The sequence below is a fragment of the Molothrus ater genome, chromosome 10 (assembly GCF_012460135.2).
Source record: "Molothrus ater isolate BHLD 08-10-18 breed brown headed cowbird chromosome 10, BPBGC_Mater_1.1, whole genome shotgun sequence".
NCBI classification, from domain to species: domain Eukaryota; kingdom Metazoa; phylum Chordata; class Aves; order Passeriformes; family Icteridae; genus Molothrus; species Molothrus ater.
The window spans coordinates 23,057,641-23,080,880 of NC_050487.2; the positions used below are offsets into that span (position 1 = coordinate 23,057,641).

Sequence of the window (23,240 nt, forward strand, 5' to 3'; positions counted from 1 at the left end):
CTCTTCTCCAAACAACTACAACTCAGATACCCCTGCTTTAGAGCAGCATGACACCCTGATACAGCTGAGAGAGCCCTTACAGAGAGTTTGTGGTACCCAACACCTTGAGAGCACAGCTCTGCTCAGTTACCTCATCCCACTGCCTTGGGCTCTCACTCTCCACACTGAAATCCACTTCAAATAGAGTGCTGAAAATCCAATTGTTTGCTGTCAAAAAGTTTCCATTTGGTGATGAAAGATGTGACCTTTCTTTTTGGAGTGATTAGTAAACATGAGGTAAAATGCAGGAGCACGCCAGTGTTAACTTGATACTGCCACAGGCTCTGTGCATCAAATATTTCTGCTTTATTCTGAATGTCCTGTTAATGAGAAAAATATTCAAATCAAAGAAATGTGTTTCCTTCAATTCTCTTCACAGTGCAATTTGAAGCTTCAGGATGGCATGCTCAATTATGTCTGTCTTATTTCTAAATTAAGGGGGGAAAGCGTCAGAAAATTATTAAGTAAACATCTTAAAACTGTTAAGCAACATCCAGTATTAATTGTTTAATCACTCTTTTATTATTTTTCATCAGGTTAAGAAGTGAATTGCATGCTTGCTCGAAGGATTTCTTCTACAAAACACTTGGAACACCAAATTCCAAAGTGAGGCAGACTCCAAAGGCACAATGCCTTGGGAGATGGGCAGAAACCTTTCCTTAAAAACTGCTGGAGAGGCTGCTGTGACCAGGGGCAAGGAGCAGCATTTTTTCACATGTTCTGGCACTTCATGGAGTGCCTGGTAAAGGCTCATCTCCGGACTGAGCAGCAGGGATGTGCCAGTGCTGCAGAGCCAGCAGCAGGCTGGGGGCTCCTCGATGCTCAGCAGCTCCCCAGGGTGGGCGTGGGCCCTTGGGGCATTGGGTTTGTTCCACCCAGAGCTGGTATTTCCCCTCTGGATAGGGATTTATTCATGCCAGCTCCCCTGGGCTGCTGGGCAAGCCTCCCACGCTGCCATCCCACGCTGCATTCCAGGGAATCTCACCAGGCTGTGTCCCTGCAGGGCCACCAGCCCACCCCCGGCTCATGGACACAGCAGCAGCGCCAGAACCCAGCACATCCCTCTGGCTGTCCAGGATGGCCAAGAGCCCTGCCAGGGGGCTCAGAGACCCTGGCACAGAGCCCAGAATGCCCCTGTGGGTTTGATTATGGCCTGTGGAGAAAGTTACCAACCTTGTATGAAGATCAGCAAGCCACGACACTTTAAGTAGAATATTAGTGAAGTTATCATGGGATGGAAAAGTAGATTTTGGGGTTTTTAGAATGGGGGTTCAGGAGGCAAGATGGAGGGAACTGGGCATGTCCAGCCTTTCTCCTTCTTCTTCTTGGCCTCCATCTTCTGCTGTGATGGTGGCACTTTCAGATTGGTTTAGAGTAGAAGCTCACTGTCCAACATAGGTGATAGGTATTGGAAAGTTATGGTAAATATTGTACATGTAGTTTTTAGTATAAAGACATAACACCGCCCCGGAGGCAGGCAGAGTGCCTTGGACTGTCTTGCTGAGCCAACCTCAGCAGGGCAGGAGAAAATTTTTTACAGATAAGATAAAATAAACAACCTTGAGACCGAGCAATGAAGAGCCCTGACTCCTTCTTCAAGCGCCGGGCTGGGAAAAGAGACTTTAGAACTTTTCTTGGGGTCACTCTGAGCAGCTAGAGATCCCGATGCAGCAGGAGCTGAGATTGCTGAGGCATCCTCCCAGCCATCCCCACATCTCCTGAGACTGCCCTGAGGAGGCCAGGAGGCTTCTGAGGCTTCCTGGGAATAGTGAACAGCATCAGCACAAACCCAGCGACAGCAGGGGCTCACCCAGGGGCGTCTGGGGAGCATGCAAAGCAGCCCTGCTTCCCAAATTTCCCAAGAGCCATGAGGAATTAATTTCTCAAATATAATACATGCTTCTAGTACCAGCTAAGATGGCACATACCAAAGGAAACAGATGGTCAGTGTTGTTCCTTTCTCCTTCTTCTTTGCACGGGTTGAATTTTCCATTTTGACTGGGTGTAGGTTGCACTATCCATAGGTTGGAGTTTAGGGAAAGGTTCTTCTTCAGAGGATGCTGGGCTCTGCCCAGGCTCCCCAGGGAATGAGTGTAGCCATGATATTTTCTGGAAAATCCCTTTGCCAGGATTTTTCCCCTGAGAAGCTGAGAGGCCTCAGAAGAAAAGAAAAACAATGGTTATCTGCTACTGTGGAATGCAACAGGTGCATCTGGGATTGGCCTCACGTGGTTGTTTCTAATTAATGGCCAATCACAGCACAGGTGTCTCAGACTCTGGTCAGTCACAAGATTTTATTATCATTCCATTCCTTTCTAATCCTTGCTAGCCTCCTTTCTTCTACTCTTTTAGTATAGTATTAATATATCTTTTTTTTTAATATAATATATATCATAAAATAATAAATCAGCCTTCTGAAACATGGAGTCAAGATTCTCATCTCTTCCCTCATCCTGGGACTCCTGTGAACACCACCACAAATGGTCTCAGCCCCGAGGCTGCCAGAGCTCCAGGAGGGTTTGGGCCATGCTGGCAGGGATGGCCAGGGTGGGATTGTTGGGGTGTCTGTGCAGGGCCAGGAGTGGGACTGGAGCATCCTTGTGAGTCCCCTCCAACTCAGGATATTCCATGATCCTCCTGTAGCTTTTTTCCCTCAGCATCCTTTGGGCAGAGTGCTGAGACCACCACACAGGAGTCTGGGGACATTTCAGCTGTGAAATGAGCCCGTGTATTCCCCAGGTGCACCTTCCATCACCAGCATTACTGCTGGCATTTACTGCCAGCCCCATAAAACGCATCTGCACAAAGGCGGTGAACTGCTGAGGGGAGACTGAGCCACGAATGCCTGAATGAGCAGAGTCTTGAAAATTCCCTCTGGAAGGCTGGGAGGACAAAGGACCATGGATTCTATGAACTGCTGAAACAATACTAACTTTTTTTCTGGCATCTATAGGTTTCTTTGCAGAATCCTGCAAACTATTGATTGTCTTGTTCCTGGTAAGGACGAGAAGCTTCAGGTCCACAAATGTAAATTTGTTCACACTTCAGCAGCCAGATTTTCCTGGACTACCTTCACCAGCACCCCTGAAACCCTCTTTAACTCCTGGAATGAGGATCTCTCATCCTAATTTCTGCCAGGACAAATTGTGCCCAAGCACACAGCTCTGCAGCTGCCCAAGTCCGGGCCTATGGGTTGGAAATTGCCATCCAGGTCAGGGCTGATACTGATAAAAATCCAACTATGGCAAGTTCTGCACCCCAGCTGCCTGGCTTATATTTGATTTTTTTGTCTCCATGAACATGCATTTATTTCCTAAATATTTTTTTTAGAAATATTACCATAAAAAAGTTCCTGCAAGAGGAATAACAAAGTCCCATATTTTCAAGTCCACCAAAAAGACTTTGTCACACTGCAAAATAGAGGTGTCTTCAGAGATAAACCTCTTGCTCCCTAAAACAGTCCCTCTCTAAACATAAATACAGAGTCCAAACACCTTCTCATGTAGTTCACAATTCACCTCATATAAAAACTGTTTACAGCAATTCCATCAGCTGTCAGTTGACAGCACTTCTGAACCAAGTATGTGATTAATCCCTCATGTGAAAGTCACGAGTTATGTCAAAATAAATGACAACCAACCCGTCTCACTACTCACAGCAGGGAGGAAATGCTGAGAGAGAGGAGCTGGGCACAGCAAAACCATCAGCAGGACAAACACCAGGTACAGAACAAGAAACTTTCAGATCTCCACTGGATGCTGCTCCTCGGTGAATTCACATCCATCTGTCAGCCTCATTTGGGACCACGCTCCCTGATTCGAGCTGATGGCAAGGATCTGAGTCAAATAAGTGAATATTTTTGCTAAATGTTGTCTGTCACATCCTGTTAGTCCCGCTGGGTTCCCCGCCATACGATCGGTGTAACGTCGCATGATGCAGCAGGGGTGATTTCATGTGACATGACAGAGCAACATTGCTGCAGCTTTTGAAATAAACACCTGCTTTTAGCAGCTATTTCATCTGCTGGAAGTGGTTTCCTAAAACAGATAACCTGGGTCCTGCTACATTGCTCTTTGCTCTTTGTAGATCTCTAATATCTTCCATAATACTTTGGTCATTTTCTTTTCTTCCATAACCCATGTTCCCTTATAGGGTTGAGTTTTCATGGTTGTTTTTTGGTTTTTTTGTTCCCAATAGAAGTTAAAAATAAACTTACAAAAATTGGGAGAAAAGGAACTCTAAACCATGATGGAGACACATGGAAAAAATTCTTATTATGGAAGGAAAATACTGACTCTATTAACAGCAAAGAACATATTTACCCACAGGTAAAAATAATAACAGGAACAAAGTTTAGAAGACTTGTTCTTCCTTCAAAAACTTCAGCAGAATGTTATAAGTGAAATCTGGGTAAAAATCTTCTCTCCTTGGAGAAATACGGACACAGAAAAGGCAAACATTTAACTGTTGATTTTGTACTTGCAGATGTAGGTTTTATGAATGGGAACATTTGCAATTTTTAAAAAAAGCCAAGGTTTGGGTGACCCTTTCTAGAATTCTGCTTCATTATCCTTGACCTGACTGACAGAAATATTAGCAGTGGGGAATAAAACTGCTGGTTTAGTTATTTAAAAACTGAAGTAATTTATTCATCTTGAATAGATTCTTTCCTTCCAAAAATCCTTCCATCTGCATGTGAATGCATGAGAGCTAATTAAATTGGCAGCCATGGCTCTGTACTTTTCATTTGGAGGACCTTCATCTCAAGCTAGAAGAGCTTCATCCTCCAGGACCTCGTTAGAGAAGAGGGAAAAGGAATCAAACACAAGTGCAAAGTTCAAAACAGACACGGATTTCAGGAAAAAAAACCCAAAATAATTAAATTTGGATCACCCCAGTCTTCTCAAAGAGAATAAAACTTGTCCCATGAAGCTCCAGAGATGGTTTCTGCACACTGGAGCTGGCAGAGAGATTTGGAATGTTCTTTGTGTACCTGGCACTTGTGGCTGGAAAAGCCACAGCTGTCACTGGGTCCCTGTCAGGATTCCACCTGTCCCTCCTACTCCTTGCCCAGGACAAGATGCCACCTTGCTGTGTGGCAGGCAAGCCTGGAATTAAATTTCAGAAAGGCATCACAAATCCTGCCGTTTGATAGGACAAATGGAAATGGCCCTAAATTGCACCAGAGGAGAGGGGTTGGATATTGGGAAAAATTTCTCAGAAAAAGGGTCATCCAGTCCCAGCACTGGTGAAATAACCATCCCTGGAAGGATTTAAAAGATGTGTAGAAGTGGCATTTGGGGACAGGGTTCAGTGGTGGCCTTGGCAGTGCTGGGTGGACTGGTTGGACTTCTTGGTGGGTCTTTGCTAATGCAAAATTCCATAACTCCGTGATTCCAGGAAACGCAGGCTGGGCTTCTGGTCAGCAAGGAGGAGAGGGCCTTGAGCCCTGCAAGGAAGGAGAAAAAGGCTGATTACTGCAGCAAACTGCATCCTCCCACAGGGAGTGTGCTGCTGTGTCACCCTGTGGTGGTGGCCCTGGGGACCCCGGGGTCCCTCCCTGAGCACAGGCAGCCCCGGCGGGCAGCAGGAGCTCGGTGCTCCTCACTGGAAACAGGAGGCACTCTGCGATGCATTTGCTCCAAATGCAAAGCACCTTTTGACCTTCAGTAAAAATTAAACACTCGGAGGGATTGGGCAAAGCAGATTTTAATTTATAATAAATCAAGGCCGCCGTTGCCTCTGTCTGTACAAAGGCCCCGAAGAGCTCTGGCGCTATGCGAGCCCTGCGAGCTGGCAATGTATTTTAATGTATTTATTTGATGATGCATTCATTCTTTCATTCATTCATCTATTCAGTCATTCATTCAGACACTTGTTCATTCATCCCTGTCCTTTGCAGGAAGAGAACATAAGCCAGCAGTGGCATACTTCTTCACTGTCCTGATTTACAGCCACGGCTCTGAGTTGGTATCAATAAATCTCTTTGGCCCTCCTCAATCCAGCATTATCCCTCATTAGTGACTGGGATTTGAAAAAAGGGATTAAAAATAATATCAGATTATAAATAGATGGGTAGATATGTGTATTGGTTGCAGTGCTTTGATTAAAGTGCTGGGTTGCTGATGTTTTTTTTCTCTTTTATTTAAGATCTCTCATATTCACAGTTCTCTGGACCTTGCAATTAGTTTCAGAAACAGTCCCTGACGTTTTATTAACTGGCCCAGTAATTTTCTATCAGTGATGGATAATAAGGTCCCCACTGCCCTCCCAGAGGTTGTTGATGTTGAGGAGAGCTCTGCTGAGCCTGGCTCTTACCTCTACCTTCTTTGCCTGTGGGAGATTTTTGGTGTTTTCTGGCTCAGGGAAATATTTATTTTAAATTATTTTTAAATAACCTTTCTGGGGCCATCCCAGCTCTGGCTGTGAGACTGTGTGGGTTGTGTCTAGAATTGCTTCCCCATCACTGCTCTTCTCAGCCCAAACTTGCACATTTTATCTGCTTCTGATTATGCCTTAAACATGGGAATATTTTCTCTGAGGAGGACTGAACTGGAGGGGAACTACTCTTCGAGTTGGGATTACTCACCCTCTAATAGCTGCTGGAACAATTTTTCTCCCATATCTCTGAAATACCCTTAATTAATCTCGCCGACAACTTGCAACATAATTATGTCCCTAAACTGTTAACCTTGAAAAATATTTGACAGTGTATTACAATCTCAGAAACTTGTTCTCACAGGGAATAGAGTAAATCCATAAATATCCTGGTTTCTCTCAAAAGTCCCAGAATAATTCTTTGTTGACAGTCTTTTTTTTTTTTTCTTGTTGCCTTAGTTTTATTTTTGACCTGGTGGCGGGAGATGCAGGAGAGAAAGAGGGCACGTTAGCAAAACAAACCAACAGCAGTCTGGAAGAAAAGGTGGTTATATATTATGCATAACATAGTGGTTTTTATACAAAGGAGCTGTCCCTTGCATTTCTTCCTCATTTGCATATCTTCAGGGCACCAGAGGACAGAGACACTGGATGGCACCAGCTGCCATCTGCAATCGGGTCACAACTGGTCCCTGCTAAACCAAACAGACAAAACCACAACCCTGCAGTCCAGGGAGAGCAGAGCCCAAGCTGGCCCATCCACACAGCTGCTGCTCCCCAAATGTACAGCTCCTGCTGAAGCCTTCAGTCTTAACTTCCATGTTTTCCAGATTCCGCACCGCCATGGTGTGTGACTCTGAACTCCGTCTAAAGTGTCAGCAGTTCCCTTTTCCAGCCCCAGAGCCAAGGACAGCGCTGCAGCTTCAGCCCCAAACACTGCAAACAGCAGGGATGGAGGAGAGAAACTGGGAGGGTGGGGCTGCACAACCTGGAGCTGGAATTGGACAATGAACCCAACATGGAATGGACCAAAACTTATAAAATGTGAAAACTCGTGACTTGGGGTCCATCATGGGTGGAGTCTCAGCCCAAGGTGTATCCTTTTAATAAATCCCTGCTTTATTCCTTTAACCCTGTCCAGCCTTTAACTCTGTTCCAGGCAGCCTCTGCAGGCATCACTGCTTGGAGGGAATGACAAAGTCCCCCAGGCTGACACTGTTCCCAAGTGCCACATTCCCTGGGGCTGGGACACCTGCCCTGCCACCAGTGACCTTAGAAGAGCCATGGCACTCCTGGACACCTGGGTAACTTCCATTAAACTCATTAACATGTCTTCTGTTGGTTACAGGCTAGGGAGCTCTGTTCTGTTTAACAGCTGATGATAACAGTGATGGGCCTCTCCCAGGCCTGCCTGCTGTTCTGACTATGCTGCCATTTGAAATCACCAGGCAAAAAAAAATAATCAGGAGCTTAAAAAAGCTAAAGCAGACAGGCTGTTTCAGATTATTTCAGTATGTGTGCTCGCTGCACCAGCCAAATGTTCCTGTTAAAGCCATAGTCTGATTTTCCCCCTGAAAATCAGGTTATAAACAAAAGGATTAGACAGAGACCAGCCCAGGCAGAGAATTTAGATCTGGGTTCAAATATGAGCTGGAAATGATGGAAATGCTTTGGTTTGAGACTTTCTCTATTTTAATAATGGTTCTTTCCAAATATATGTATCCTTTATGTATTTTTATATCAGGGATTAACTGTGTATCTTGGGAGAAAAGAGAAAAGGAGATCATTATTTTACAATTCAGTTTGGGGGAATCGGAAGGTTGGGATTGGTAGGGAGAGCAAGCACAGCTGCATTTCTTATAATTTTCCCATTAGAATATACTAATTTCCACACTGCTGCTCCCTCATTTTTGGTGTGTTTGTAGGTATTATTCTCATTTTTGGATCTAGCAGCCCAGAAACTTGAAAAGAGGGAGTCTGGTTTTCATTAAAGGAACACTTCCTCACTTAATTCAAACACTTGTTCAGTTTGTATTTGCTAATCTTCATATAAAATTTTAAAAAAATGCAGCTAAAAGGCATTGTAACATGTTTGTGATGTTGCAATGCATATTCCCAAAAAAGAAGCTCAATATATATCATATATTTATAGAACTGTTCCTAAAAGGGTTCCAAGAGAGATTTTGGGCACGGGCCTGGAGGGACAGGACAAGGGGCAATGGTTTCCTATTGACAGGGAGCAAGGTTAGATGGGATATTGGGAAGGAATTCCTCCCTGTGAGGGTGGAGAGGCCCTGGAATAGAATTCCTAGAGAAGCTGTGGCTGCCCCTGGATCCCTGGAAGTGTCCAAGGCCACTTGGATTCCCTGGGATAGTGGAAGGTGTCCCTTTTGAAGTGCTGGATTTCCTCCTTGAGGGGAAGATTTGTTTGGCTCGCTCCTTTTCACACATAAGAGCACTTAAAAAGAGATTTTTACTTCTCGCTAAACAAAAATGAAAAAGAAACACTCCTAGAAAAACTTTCTAGATATTTTCACTCATTTAAATCAGCTTGTTCTAACGAGAACAGTTCCATCAGCAGCACCACACCAATCCTATCAATTTATTTACCCCAGGAATATCTTTATCCCAGGGATCTGTCACTCTGCCATTCCAGCTCCTGTGGGAGGGTTTAGTTTTTTGCAGAGTTCTGTTTGTCCTACACGTGCCACAGCTGCCTATTGAAGCACCAGCAAAAGCAAAAGCTTTGGGGAATTCCCGACAATGGAGTTGAAATCTCTCTCCTGGTTAGTATTCAGCCACACTGTAATATTTAGCAGACATTTTCCCTTCTCCCAGTTTTCAATAAGCTGCATTTATCAGCATGGAGTAGCAATCAACATGTATTTGCTCATGTATTTATAAAAGTCAGCTGTGTGCTTCCACATTATTTCAATTCTGCCTTTAAAACCCCTTTGCTTTGTTTGTCTTCAGCAGGAAAATTCTGAGTAGATTTGGTGTGTGTATGGTTGGTGTGCAATAAATCCATGGATATTAGCACAGGTATTTCATTAATAGCTAAAGTGAATTATTTATGTAGCTCCTTGTTCCATCCCCAGATTTATTTAATATTGGCATTATGGTATTAGATAAGTTATCTTTAAAAGAAAAAAAAAAGGATTGTTATTTGTATCTCTGCACTTAAAATGACAATTTCCTACTGGGAGATAAATTCTAATACCACTGAATTCTTGAGAAAATCATACATTGTGCAAAGCTCTGAAGGTGATCTGAGATAATTAAGCTGTGAATGGACAGCATTTCTAAAACTGTAAGGAAGGACCTTTCTGGATGAAAATGGGCAGGACAGCCATGATTTACTCTGAGTGACCAAATCACTGATGTGATTGCTTTGTCCCTCCAGTAATATTTTTTCCAAAGTAAAAAATGCAAAAATGCCCTATCCTTGAGGAAAGTCTTGAGGAATTTAATTCTGAGAAGTCAAAATTTGATTTTTTTAGTGCCGCTTTTCTCAAGCAGTTGATTACAGCTCCAAAGGGTTGTGAAAGGCAATTAGAAGACACAAAGCATTTAAAACCTTATTATCTCCCAAAATAAAATAAAAAGTCCAACTCCTACTCCCCCATTCCACTTATGCCACAATTCCCCAAAGTCCCGCCAGCAACCTTCCCAAACACACCCAGCCTGCACCACAGGACGGGGAATTATTGGAGGGGAATTGATTTTACTGGAAAAGGAAGGGGGTCTTAAACAAATTAACACAGAAAATAAAGGTCCACTTGACTGGAAAGAGTGAAAAATATTGGAGTAGTCATTCAACAAATGTGTAAATTATGCACTCATTTCTCTCTGCTCTTTATCTCATTGGCTTGTCTCGTCAAATAGTTAAAATGCTGTGCTTTCAGACATTTATACCAAGCCACAAATTCTTTTTTTTTTAATAATATCCAGTTCAGAAAAGCACTTTGGCACTTGCCTGGACCCCACTGTCTCCAACTTAATGGGCATTAACTGTCCCAGCTGAGTTTCTGGAATAAAACCCATTGATCTGTGTCAGTCAGGATCTTGAAAACTGAAGACCTGAGGTCTCAAATCCCAATCTGCTCACATGCATTAAAATAAGCTGGAAGTCTTCACTGGACTTGGGCTCAGGCTCTGACACCCCCAACCCGAGCTAAAATTCATCTGAGTAAACCTCAAAAGAAAACTGAATATTTCCCTAGAAAGACAAAAAATTGAGATGATGATTATGATATTGTTGTTGTCATTATTTTCATTTGTCATTATTAGTGGTGTTACTATTATTGTTGCTGTTATTGTTACATAATCCTTCCTCTCTGTTCAGTGGAATATCCATTCTGCAGCAGCAGTTGGGGATTTCTATTTCACAAATCAAACCCCAAATGCAGTGAAATGGAGCTGGTGAGAGCTCAGGAAAATAATTCAGAGTTGAATGGATTCATTCAGGAGGCTGTCCCTGTTTGCTGGCACATATGGAACACATGGAGGTCAGCTGAGCTATAATTATGAGACAACATCAAGAACAGTCTAAAATTTCCTGGGGCAAACACCCCAAGGAGGGGAAGGATCCTTTTGGGGGCTACAAGTAGGATAAATGGGATTAAAGGGGAAATGGGATTGAATGTTAAGAATATTTTCCCAGCAGCACAATCAGCTAAACTGAAATGGTCCCCAGGGAAAGGAACAGAAGCGGGGCTGTTTGGTGTCTCTGATGTTGGAAACACAGAGTGGAGAACAATTTTACATCTGCCCAGAGGTGTGGGGGAATCCTAAACCAGCCTCACTGAATCCCTGGCCTTTCCAACTGCCTGGGTTATTTGCAAGGAGTGTGGATCAGATCCCTCATTCCTGCACTGTGACACCTCCATTTGTACATGGTAGATCACAGCAGGTGTGCAGAATTAATGAGACACCATCATTAAATTTAAATTAATTTCTCTTTTTCAGATATAGAAAATTCCCACACACCAAGTGGGGTTAAAAAAACAAGAGTATATTTGTTAATGTTCCTCAAGAAATGCTTCTCCGTAGAGGCCAGAGTCATAATTAAAACTACTTAATCCAATCCCTGGAGATCCTTCCATACATGTTTCATGTCCCAAAGCAATTAGAAATATAAAGTTATTTAAAGTAAATCTGTCAGGAGGAAAACTGGACTGGTTTTCCTGCTCAGATCCCAGCGGGACAGGCTGAGTCTGACTCCAACTGTGCCAGCTCCACAGCACAAAGGAAAACAGGCATGAGAAGGAGAGCTTTGTGACCCAGAGGTGGGCGAGCTGGAGGAGGAATCTCCCACTCTGCTGAGTTGTCCAGAGCCTAAGGAACAGCAGAATTAAGTCTGGCCTCTATTAAATCCCCAGTCCTGGCTTTTAATAGGACCAGCCTGTATCCTCGATTCCCGAAATCCGAATTCAGCCCTGTCGCTTTGTGTTGCTGTGCTCAGCCACAAACCCTGAGCCAGAGCCTTGCACTCCTTCCCCTGCCATGCTGAGAGCTGAGATGATGTTTCTTCGTGGCTCTAACGATGCAGCCCTCTCCAATTCCCTCGTTTGGGGCTGACTTCATTAGTGACTTCCCAGCGCAGCGTTTTTCCGAGTCAATAATTACATTTCCATTTTAACGGCAGGATGGCGAGCCTTGACATTGGGCTTCAAAAAATCCTGGGATATCTCACCACCTCAACCTGAACGTCCAGGGGGAGAAGCAAAATGCAGCTGCTCTTCATGAACCAGGCACCAGCCTCTGTAGGAGCCCAGGGAGATGAAATTTATCTTGGTCATGACCCACAAGATTGTTCTTATTATGACATTCTTCTCTTCTCTCTCATCCTTCTGCCTCTCCAGACAGAGCAAAGCGTCCCCAGGACAGGAGCAGCATAGAGGTGCAGGGAAGAGCAGGTGTGATTTGGCATGGCCACACTTCTCCTGGGCTAAAGGAGAGCAGGAGCAGTCCCAAATTCAGGTGAGATTAAGAAAAACCAGAGGCAGCAGAGACAAAAACTATGGAGTAACAAACAACATGAGTTTTTTTCAACAAACAATATGAGTTTTGCCTCTCACCAGAGGCACAGCCAACAGCAGCCTCGGAGTTCTCCTGCTCAAATCAAAACTCCCACAATCTTCAAGTGAGGCCAAGGATAAAACAGCAGTCCCAGCAAATTACATTACTTCTGTTGTTATTAAATCTTAGGAAGTTTGAGGTGTCTGAAGGCCCAATCCACACAGGTGTTTGCTTATAGGTATGAATAATAAATGCTGGATAATGTAAATTATGTATAGACCACCAATCCTTCCCAGATAAAGTGAATTACTGAGCTTTGCACCAGCTTGGTACCAAGTCTTGACAAAGCCTTGTCCTTGCACTGGAGGACGTTCCATGAGGATGGAGCTCCTCAGCTGGTCCAAAAGGATTGAAGGACAACTTTATGGGGTAAAAAGAAACTTGGAAAAACCTTGAAAAAGGCTGGAGATTTGCTGCAGTGCTGTATGCAAAGGAAAGTAAACACACATGGCTTTGTTACACAGCTCACTGCACCCAGCCAGGGAGATGCAATCCCCATTCCCTGGCCACATTCTCCATCTCATCAGCGCTTTCTGTCCAGGAAAGCCAATAAAAATAAGAATGTGTGTTGCCAAGGTGAAGCTTCAAGAGTTACAATTTTAAATTTCCTATTAGGGATAAGGTAAGATTTACGGGTGATATACTGATTTATAAATATGTTTAGACAGTGAGTATTTCTGGCTTTAGGCTGGAATCAGAAAGCTCAGTTTAAAGAAAGATTTTTAAAGGTTTTGTGGTACATAAAATAAATCCAGCTTATACTTTCAAAGATCAGTCTGACTGTATAAAAGATGATGACAGCGACAGTGGGAAAAAATGTTTCTTATATCCACAATGCTCCATTATTTTCTCATTAACCTGAGTTTTAAAGGGAATCATATTAGTGCCTCCAGAGGATGAGCTATATAAACAAGAGCTACAAATTTATCTGTGCATTAAAACGAATGCTATGGTAACAGGTTTGATTGCTTTGGCTGCAGTTTCAAAACCTACAGGGTGTATTATCCCGAGATAATCTCACCCTTGGGTCCTTCTATATATTAGATCTCCTACCTCTAATCCTGGGAGACACAGCCTGGCTAATAATGCTCCCCCTGCCTTTGGTTTGTCACAGCTGAAACCTGCCTCTCTAATTTCAGATAACACATTGCCCAAGCCATTTCATTTTGATAATTCAGAATCATTAGTTTACGGCTGGAGAAGGTGCAAAGATTTATTTTATTGGACAGCAGGGAAGACTTCCTGCAGCTGGTGGAGCAGGGACAGTGCCAGCCTGGGAGGCCAGTGATGGAGGATAATCAGGGCATTGGGCACCCCAGGCTGGACTCGATGGCCTTCAGAGAATTCAGAGTCACTGGGTTGGAAGAGGCCTTCAAGACCATCAAGTCCAACCCAGCCCCAACAGCTCAACTGAACCCTGGCACCCAGTGCCACATCCAGGCTTTGTCAAACACACCCAGGGACGGGGACTCCACCACCCCCCTGGGCAGCCATTCCAGAACTTCTCACCCTTTCAATGAAAAACTTTTTCCTGCTATCCAACCTGTATTTCCCTTGACAAGGGAGCTCTCAACAGTTCACAGAATTCCCTGGATTGGCAGGGGCACACAAGGATCACCAAATCCAGCTCCTGGCTCTGCACAGCATCACCCCATCAATCCCAACACATGACAGGGAGAGTTGTCCAAACACCTTCTGAAGGTTGACCTGCAAACCATCCAATACAAAAATCCTTTGGCCACATCTTGGCATTCCCAGCCTTGCTGGGGTCCCTCCCAACCCATCAGGGCATGGGCATGACTTTGGGTTGCTCAGGCTGTGGGCTTCCCACCCATCTGTGAGAAACTCATGTGGGCCTGGACTTCTGTCAAGAACTTGTATTTCTAAATCCTTTGTTTAAAGTCCTATGGGTGTAGATTTGCTGGATTCAGGGTGATTTTAGCCTACATCCATAATTTTCAGGTCATCACAGCAATCCCTTTGAGAATCCCATCAAACTGTGAGCTGCAGGTGGTGAGGGATCCTCAGGCTTTGGCTGGTAGATCTGTGGCGTAGGATGTTGTCATTTTATTGCAAAGCTCCCAGACCTTCTTGGTGATTTCTCATGGGCAACTCCTTGCAGCACTGACTCCTTCACAGCACAGCCAACAAACTCCAACTCTCTCCTCAGCCAGCTATCCCACTCTTTTGTAGCACTCTTCTTCTTACTGGACACAGCTGTGGCCTGTTAAGGGCAGGCCTGTTCCTATCTTTGGTGATTGGTACAGCTACAACTCAGGTGTGAGATTACCTTCTGCACTGTCTTTATTTTCTTACTTCTTTATTTTGAGGACACAGGATCCAGCACTGCAGGTGAGGTGGTCCCTGAAAGGCTCAGATCAGAACACAAAAACCTGGCAAGATGAAGGGATTATCCACTCTCCAGGCCTGAGCCTTCTCAGAAGAACCTCACACCTCCCAAAAGCTGAAGGAAATCAACCTCTCAGCACATCCCCTCCATGCTGAATCAGCCAACAGCTGCTTTTTCTGCTTTTTCTGCTTTCTCCACTCACCCACAGCTGCCTTCGCCGTGCTCACTGCAACACCATTATTCCCTGGCAGTGATGTTCCTGGATGAGCTGCAGCCTGCTGGCACTGGGGAGTGATTTCCAGGTGATACCTTATGAAAAGAAAATGCTGCTGCTGCTGCTGCTTTTCAAACCCTACACCAAATCCTGAGGGTTAGCAAAGGCCCCCCAAGGTCTCAGGCAGCTCGGATGGCTTTTATATTCTCTTCCCAGGATAAATTGCTTCTGAGCATGCCTTCACCTGTCACTTCTGCTGAGACACTTGTGAGTGTCAGAAACTCCTACATCTTCAAGCCAGCTGTGGAGAGGATCCCTGTTATTATCACGACGTTGTCAGCGACAATAACAACAGTTAATAAGTGATGATAGGGACAGAAATGTCTGGTTCCTGTGTACAGCTTGTCATTTGCAGTCAAATCTAACACTGCTAAAGGAGTCTTTGGAGCGAGTGCTGAAAAAAGGCATCTCTTCTGGGAGAGGGCTCTGTTAAAAAGGCATCCATGTTTAATTCCACTTAATCTTTTCCAACTTAAAGGAGCTCATAAAAAAAAAAAAAAAAACAGCCAGAGCCTGCACATGTGTGCATTAAGGATTTCTGAATTTAAAAGGCCTGTCCCAGCCCTCAGCAGGGTGACAATGGAGGCTTGGACACACTGGCTTGGGCAGTGCTACCAAAATCTCTCTTGGGGACAGAATCAGGAGTTTGGACTCTCAATTCAGAGGCAAACAACAAAAAAAAAGGAGATAATTTGTGCACATGTTGCCTCTACTCTGAACACAACATCACATTTTTGCAGGACTGTCACATGGTGGTGAATTTGTTCTCTGTTTTATATGGGTTTAAATCAGGGACTCGCTGATATTTGCCTCAGCAAATTGTTTGTGGAGTGGTTTTTTGCACCTCTCATGCAGAAAAAAACATTAAAAGTGGGCATGGAAAGGAGTTGCTTGTCACACCTGAGGGAGACACATCCCTGCACTCTGCCTTCCCCTGCTCCTGGGCTTTAGAGCTCTGCAAATTCCTCCTGCAGGAAATCTCCCTCCCTTACACACACTGGGTATCTTTTGCCTCTTGCCACATATTAAACAGCCCATGTAAGAAAAATGGATGAATTATTGATCCTGTGCAGGGGGAGCAGAGAGGATATTCCATGATGTGGTACAGCCAGCACACATTTCAGGGGGAAGCCAGGTGGAGGGAACCCTGTGGATCGTGGCTCAGGGCACTCCAGGTGGATCTCAGGCACTTTTCTTCCTCACAGCTCAGGTTTTGAGCCTAAGCTGATAAAAAAGCTTCTACAAATTATTTAAATGAGAAGTTCAGCTCTGTCTTCAAATAGAAAGTGAAATTCCTTCCTTGTAAATCCAAGCCACAGGGACATCCAGGTTTCCTGCTTCATTTTGATCTTTTGTAGGATTCATTGACTGCTTAATTTTTTGCAGTAAATTATTTCTTTTGGCTGGGAGGGGAGTCCTTTGTCTTCCACATCAGTCTGGATTTTCCCATCTCAGATAATCTCACAGATAATTTCATTCCTGCATGGTTTGAGGGCTTTGTACCTAAACATTGCCTCCATATGACCACAGGTAGAAGATGATCAAGCAAGGCAAAAAGTCAAGGAAAGCCATAATTCTGTCCACTTGGGAAAAAACAGCAACTGCAAGATATGGATCTTCCTCATTTTGTATCTTTTTCTACCTTCTTAGTTCCTTTTTTTTTGTATGTGGATGAAGGTGAAAGTCCATTTTGTCCAACAGCACAGACATTTGTGCTTTGTTTTGTGTCAACTTCATGTAATCAGTTCTTTTCCTTTGATTGAAGTGGAACATCAAACTGAAAATCACTCCTTCATCTCTTACACTGTGAGTCAGGGAGAAAAATCTTTACACTTTTTAGGAAATAATTGGGCAGTGCTGCAACAGGACCTCCTGAGAAAATCATGGTAACAGCCTGTCATGGGCTTTGAGAGCAGAAAGGAGAAAATTGTTTCATGAAAGCCTTTAAACAGTTGTATCTGCAGCCTTCAGGTGAGCTGAGCGAATTTCATGTGGGCAGTGAGGAATAAATCAAGCTCTTACATAATTTTTTTCAGTCTGTATTGTTCCTGTCCCGAGCTCTACAATTTTGCAGATCATTTTGAGCCTTTCAAAATTTGAATGTTATTTTTAGCCCCCTCAGAAGTAGCTTCCACATAAATAGTTGTTGCTAATGTATTATAAACTAGGATTAGCTTAATTAGGGACTTCACAGGAAAGTAATGACTATTTAAGCCCTGAAAACAAGCTAATTATTTTGTATCACATCGTTGCTAACACTGTCCTCAGTTCTTCTTAAGGTGACTGTTCAAAAAGATGCATGGCAGACATGCTAATTAACAGATTTCTTGCCATCATGTTACCAGTTTTTGTAATATATTAAAATTCCTCCTTTATGTAACACTTCAGATATATTTTTATATATATATATATCTATACATTGCTGCTCAGGTTATTTGACAGCCTGATTCAGTGCTTTTTTAAGGTTACATCACCATCAAAGTTGCTGCCAGAGCTGCACAAGATCCAATAGTGATTTCTCCCCCTCTGCTCTGCTAGAAAAAACAATATTTTCAGTATTTATGCCACGAATTTTCATAAATTCCTTCTATTTGTATTACTTAATCAAAATCCAATTGAAAATGTTAAATAACTCCAAATTAATAAGGAGAATTTGAGGATCTGAGCTCCCAAGGGGCAAGACCCCTTTAACAGCACCTGAAGCCCCTTTGGATCATCCCTTCCAGTTGTCCTTTTCCTGCCACTCCACCTGTTGGGGCTCATGTTAAATACCAGGAGTTAGGGGTAGGAAGCCCATGAAATCCCCATGTTTTACAGAATAAAATGAACTTTAATTTACGGCACCTTTCTGTAACTTGTGTTTGGAATAATACGGAATATCCAGCATTTAATTCTTATTGCTATTTCCCCTTTTTTTGCAGATGATAGTTGTCTTTTCTTTAAAATCATCTTTTACTTTTCAGTTCCTCTGTTCTCACCTGTCATATTCAATATTTTTTTCACTGTGGCAGCCTCTGCACATCCCATTCCTTCAACTTCCCATGCATTCCCACACATCATATCCATATCCCGAGATCCCACGGGTGGGTTTGCAATTAATGACTCAATTTATCCTGCCACACCACCTCTCACAAAGAGACAACAAAAGGTTCCTGCTTAGAGCCCTGATTTCCATAAAAGAGCACTGGAAATGAAGCAGATGAATTCTCACTTCTGCTTTTAACTGGCACTGCCTCTGCCTCATCCTGAATTTCCCATGGTGTTAGTCAGTGGAAATCCTGCCTTGGAAAGAGAGTAAAATGGATAAATGCAGAGATAAATACAAAGGTGCGTGGTTTCAGTAAATACATCTCTGTTTCAGCCTGAGGAATGCAATCCCACAGATCCTGCTGCAGAGGAAATGATCACACTGTGATCAAGCATCCAGGCAGCGAGTGCTGCTGGGGATTAAAATCCAAATTATTGACCTTCATCAGGCAGTGGCTGCTGTTAGGGATTGTCAAAGGCAAATTCTTGGTGCCTTTCACAGGATCCCTGGGAAGGAAGGCCCTTCACTGAGGACAGAACATTCCAGCAGTGTCCCTGCTCCGGCTTTTTCTCCCTCTGAAACTTCCCATGGTGTCATCTGATCTAATCATGGCTTGGCAATGCTGGCACCAGAAGAAATCTGCCGTAGAAAATGAGAGTTCCTACAATTCCTGCTGGAAATGCCCAGCAATTACAGCCCCAGCCAGCACTGAGCAGCTCCAGCTCTGTGGAAAGGCTCTGAAGGGAGAGAAATTCCATTTTTATTTTCATTTCCTATCAGGGGCATCCTCAGGAATGTCCCAAGCACTTGAAGGAATACGAAAAGCAGCAGAGGGTCGACAAAGAAATCTTTATTTTCCTTCTCAGGGCCACAGCCAGGCAGCAGTGACAGCTTCTGTGGCACAGTGAGCACAGGGACAGCCCTTCTCTGTACTCTGGGGGAAACTCTTGTGGTAAATTTACCCTTGAGCTCAATTCCTGTGGTAAATTTGCCCCCGAGCTCAATTCTTGTGGTAAATTTACCCTGAGCTCAATTCTTGAGGTAAATTTACCCCTGAGCTCAATTCTTGTGGTAAATTTACCCTGAGCTCAATTCTTGTGGTAAATTTACCCCTGAGCTCAATTCCTGAGGTAAATTTACCCTGAGCTCAATTCCTGTGGTAAATTTACCCCTGAGCTCAATTCTTGTGGTAAATTTACCCCTGAGCTCAATTCTTGAGGTAAATTTACCCTTGAGCTCAATTCTTGAGGTAAATTTACCCCTGAGCTCGATTCTTGAGGTAAATTTACCCCTAAGCTCAATTCTTGAGGTAAATTTACCCTGAGCTCAATTCTTGAGGTAAATTTACCCCTGAGCTCAATTCCTGCGGTAAATTTACCCTTGAGCTCAATTCTTGAGGTAAATTTACCCCTGAGCTCAATTCCTGAGGTAAATTTACCCTTGAGCTCGATTCCTGTGGTAAATTTACCCCTGAGCTCAATTCTTGTGGTAAATTTACCCCTAAGCTCAATTCTTGTGGTAAATTTACCCCCGAGCTCAATTCCTGAGGTAAATTTACCCCTAAGCTCAATTCTTGAGGTAAATTTACCCCCGAGCTCAATTCCTGAGGTAAATTTACCCCTAAGCTCAATTCTTGAGGTAAATTTACCCCTGAGCTCAATTCCTGTGGTAAATTTACCCCTAAGCTCAATTCTTGAGGTAAATTTACCCCTGAGCTCAATTCCTGTGGTAAATTTACCCCTGAGCTCAATTCCTGAGGTAAATTTACCCCTGAGCTCAATTCCTGTGGTAAATTTACCCTGAGCTCAATTCTTGAGGTAAATTTACCCCTAAGCTCAATTCTTGAGGTAAATTTACCCCCGAGCTCAATTCCTGTGGTAAATTTGCCCCCGAGCTCAATTCTTGTGGTAAATTTACCCCTGAGCTCAATTCTTGAGGTAAATTTACCCCCGAGCTCAATTCCTGAGGTAAATTTACCCCCGAGCTCAATTCTTGAGGTAAATTTACCCCTGAGCTCAATTCCTGAGGTAAATTTACCCCTGAGCTCAATTCTTGTGGTAAATTTACCCCTGAGCTCGATTCCTGCAGGTGAGAGCCCCTGAGCAGCCCCTGGTGAAGCTCTCACCTGCAGGACACTCCTATTTCCCACTGACATTCCCACCAGCTGAGTGTCCCTGTCACTTATGGTTGTCATAACTGGATGATTATTCATTTTATGTTCAATATTTTAAAGCAGCTCCTTCATGTCTTATAAATATCATCCCCAGCTCTGCACCCCGAGGAGCCCTGGCAGAGCACCTTGGCCATGGACCCTCCTCAGGTGTTTCCACTTGGTGAAACAATTAATTTTTTGGAGGTCTCTAATTGGCATTGTGATCCCAAGAGCATGGTGGGAGTTAAATATTTCCTTTTTGTAATTGCACATTTCACATGCTGGAAGCAATTTCTGGATTCTATCCCCAGGACCATATTCTGCACCAGAACTGAAACTTTGTGATGGAAATTAATTACATTTTTGGTATGTCTGAGTTACAGATGATTAAAAAAAATAAAATCAGTAAAATATGGTTTTTTGGAGAAAAAAACAAATGTGGTGCTGTGATCTCTTTTGTGAAATAACTTTTGATGTCACCAAAGAAGTTTGTTCTCTGCCTGGAAAGTCCTGCATAGCAAAACCATGGCTACAGAATGTGGCCTTTCAAAGAAATGTTACATGAGATGAAAAATATCACATCAGCTTTCAGAAGAGAAATCTGAAAAGAACTTGGAAAAATAAAAGCATTTCCAAGTCAAATATTTGAGATGAAGTGTTACCCATGGGAGCTTTCTTCATAAATACATAAAAGCAGCTTTTGGGGAATGCCCATAATTGCTGCATTACGTATTCCTGCACTTGGCAAACTGATGCTTGAGTTTGAAAATAAATCAATTTGGGCTTTTGCAAGCGAGAGGGAGAGGCAGAAAATATGTTTGTGTTGGGCTGCAGTCATTTTTGGAGTACATCAGCAACTTTGGGGGCTTTAATAAGCTCACTGAAAAGGGCTTTTGTCCCCAAGCACAAGTGGACCTCAAAAGCAGGACAAAGGGACATGAGGAAGGCAATTCCATGGGGTGTGGATGGATGTGCTGCTGAGCTCTCACGGGGTATTTACAGATCTGGGGATGCTCTCAGGCTGGGCCAGGGTGGAACTGGGGCTGTATTTACAGATCTGGGGATGCTCTCAGGCTGGGCCAGGGTGGAACTGGGGCTGTATTTACAGATCTCTGGGAGGATGCTCTCAGGCTGAGCCAGGGTGGAACTGGGGCTGTATTTACAGATCTGGGGATGCTTTCAGGCTGGGCCAGGGTGGAACTGGGGCTGTATTTGCAGATCTGGGGATGCTCTCAGGCTGGGCCAGGGTGGAACTGGGGCTGTATTTACAGATCTCTGGGGGGATGCTCTCAGGCTGGGCCAGGGTGGAACTGGGGCTGGGCACAGCCCAGAGAGCTGATGGGAGGGGAAGGCAAAGCAGAACAAAGGGACCACAGAGACAAGGTCGGGTCCTGTGGCCCTGAGGAGGAGCAGGTGTGGGCTGGGCAGCACTGAAAGAGCAGCTGGATAAAGGACAGGGAGCACAGCACGCCCAGAGCAGGAGTTACTTCAAAGGAAGGCTTCTCCTCTCATCCTACAAAAGGTTCAGCGTGTGCAGCCCTGAAAGGGAAGAGCTGGGAGCTGATGGATGGGGCCTGGAGCTGGGCAGGAGCTCCTGACCTGCCCCTGTCCTGCCCCACAGCTCTCTCTGAGATCAAGGAGTGATTTTCAGCTTGATGTTCCTGGAGCACCCGCAGTGCTGCTCCTCACCAGCTCAGCCCACTGGGCGGCCCCAATATCCCCAATATCCCACAGGGAATATTTGGCTGCTCAGAAGGGCTGGGGTCCTGCCAGCCCCAGCACTGCTTCCCCTCAGGAGCTACACCTGATGTCCAGGGGCAGGTTTGGGGGGTTGTGAGCTAATCCTGCTCTCCTGGAAGTATCCACTGGGGTTACAGATGGATTCTGACCTGCCCTGAGAAAGGCTCTTGGAGTGCTCAGTGTTTTCCCCGTTAACCCTGCACATCTGAGACATTTAAACTGGTTTGCAGACACAATTAATTGATCTTGCTGCTGCTGTTCCTTCATTGGGTCACTCAGGCGAATTCCAAACAGAAAGAAAAATGTAGTTTCCTGTTTTTATTGCAAGAGTTTCAAATCCAGTGCAATAGGTTTTTTGTTTTTTGGGTTTTTTTTTTTAATTATGTTCTGCCAGACTTTGCAATAATTCTGCTCTCCTCCTTCCAAATCTCCCCAGCTTTGCTAATTCCCTTCCAGGCTCGTGTGGCTCATCCTGGTGCCAGGAGTCTCTGATCATGTGCAATATTAAGGTTTCTTATTAAATCTTCCAAAAATTACATGCAGGGTCATACCTTAGTGAGAATTCTGGGAGTTTTAAATAGAAATTTTAAAAGCTGCTGATAACAATAACTATTGACAACCAGCACCATTTGTTGTGTATTTGTTTACAGTTTTATACACATATGTGAACTTTCCAACTCATTTATTGCCTTTAGTGACATGAATAACCAAGGGCATGATTTATAATGATTTGTCATCTGGTATTAGATTATAAAAAGTTTAATTAATTTTTCATTAGCCGCAGTTAATGATGGCCTTGTTAAGCATCTCGAGGTGAAGCCAAGAGGTATTAACTGTATTAAAGACCAGTTTCAAGAAAATTACTTCTTTTATAATCCCCAAAATGAGTTATAATGTTATTTTCCCTTTCAGAAAACTGGCTTAAGCTATACAGACATATCAAAATCTATACAGAAGACAAACATTGAGGCAAACTCATATTATACTATCATATAATAATAATTATTGACCAACTTTTCCACCAATTAAAATGAGATCAAATTTCTTGAGGATACTTAAAAATCAACACATTGGTTTGTCATGTAGCAAAGAACTGAACTAGAATGAGTGACTATTCACAGGAATTGGCTGCCACAAAAATTCTGCTTATTGTCTCAACTGTTTACCTAATTAAAAGATAAATTAGGGTTTGAAAATG

At 43.7% G+C, this 23,240-nt stretch overlaps 1 long non-coding RNA gene across 1 annotated transcript; it reads right to left on the reverse strand.

Moving 5' to 3' along the window:
* Positions 1-326: 326 nt before the first annotated feature.
* Positions 327-8,954, reverse strand: LOC129046778 (uncharacterized). Its single transcript, XR_008508549.1, has 3 exons — positions 6,758-8,954; positions 3,696-5,488; positions 327-2,195 (listed from the first exon to the last, which is right to left on the reverse strand). It is a non-coding gene; the product is annotated as an uncharacterized LOC129046778 (long non-coding RNA).
* Positions 8,955-23,240: the final 14,286 nt, after the last annotated feature.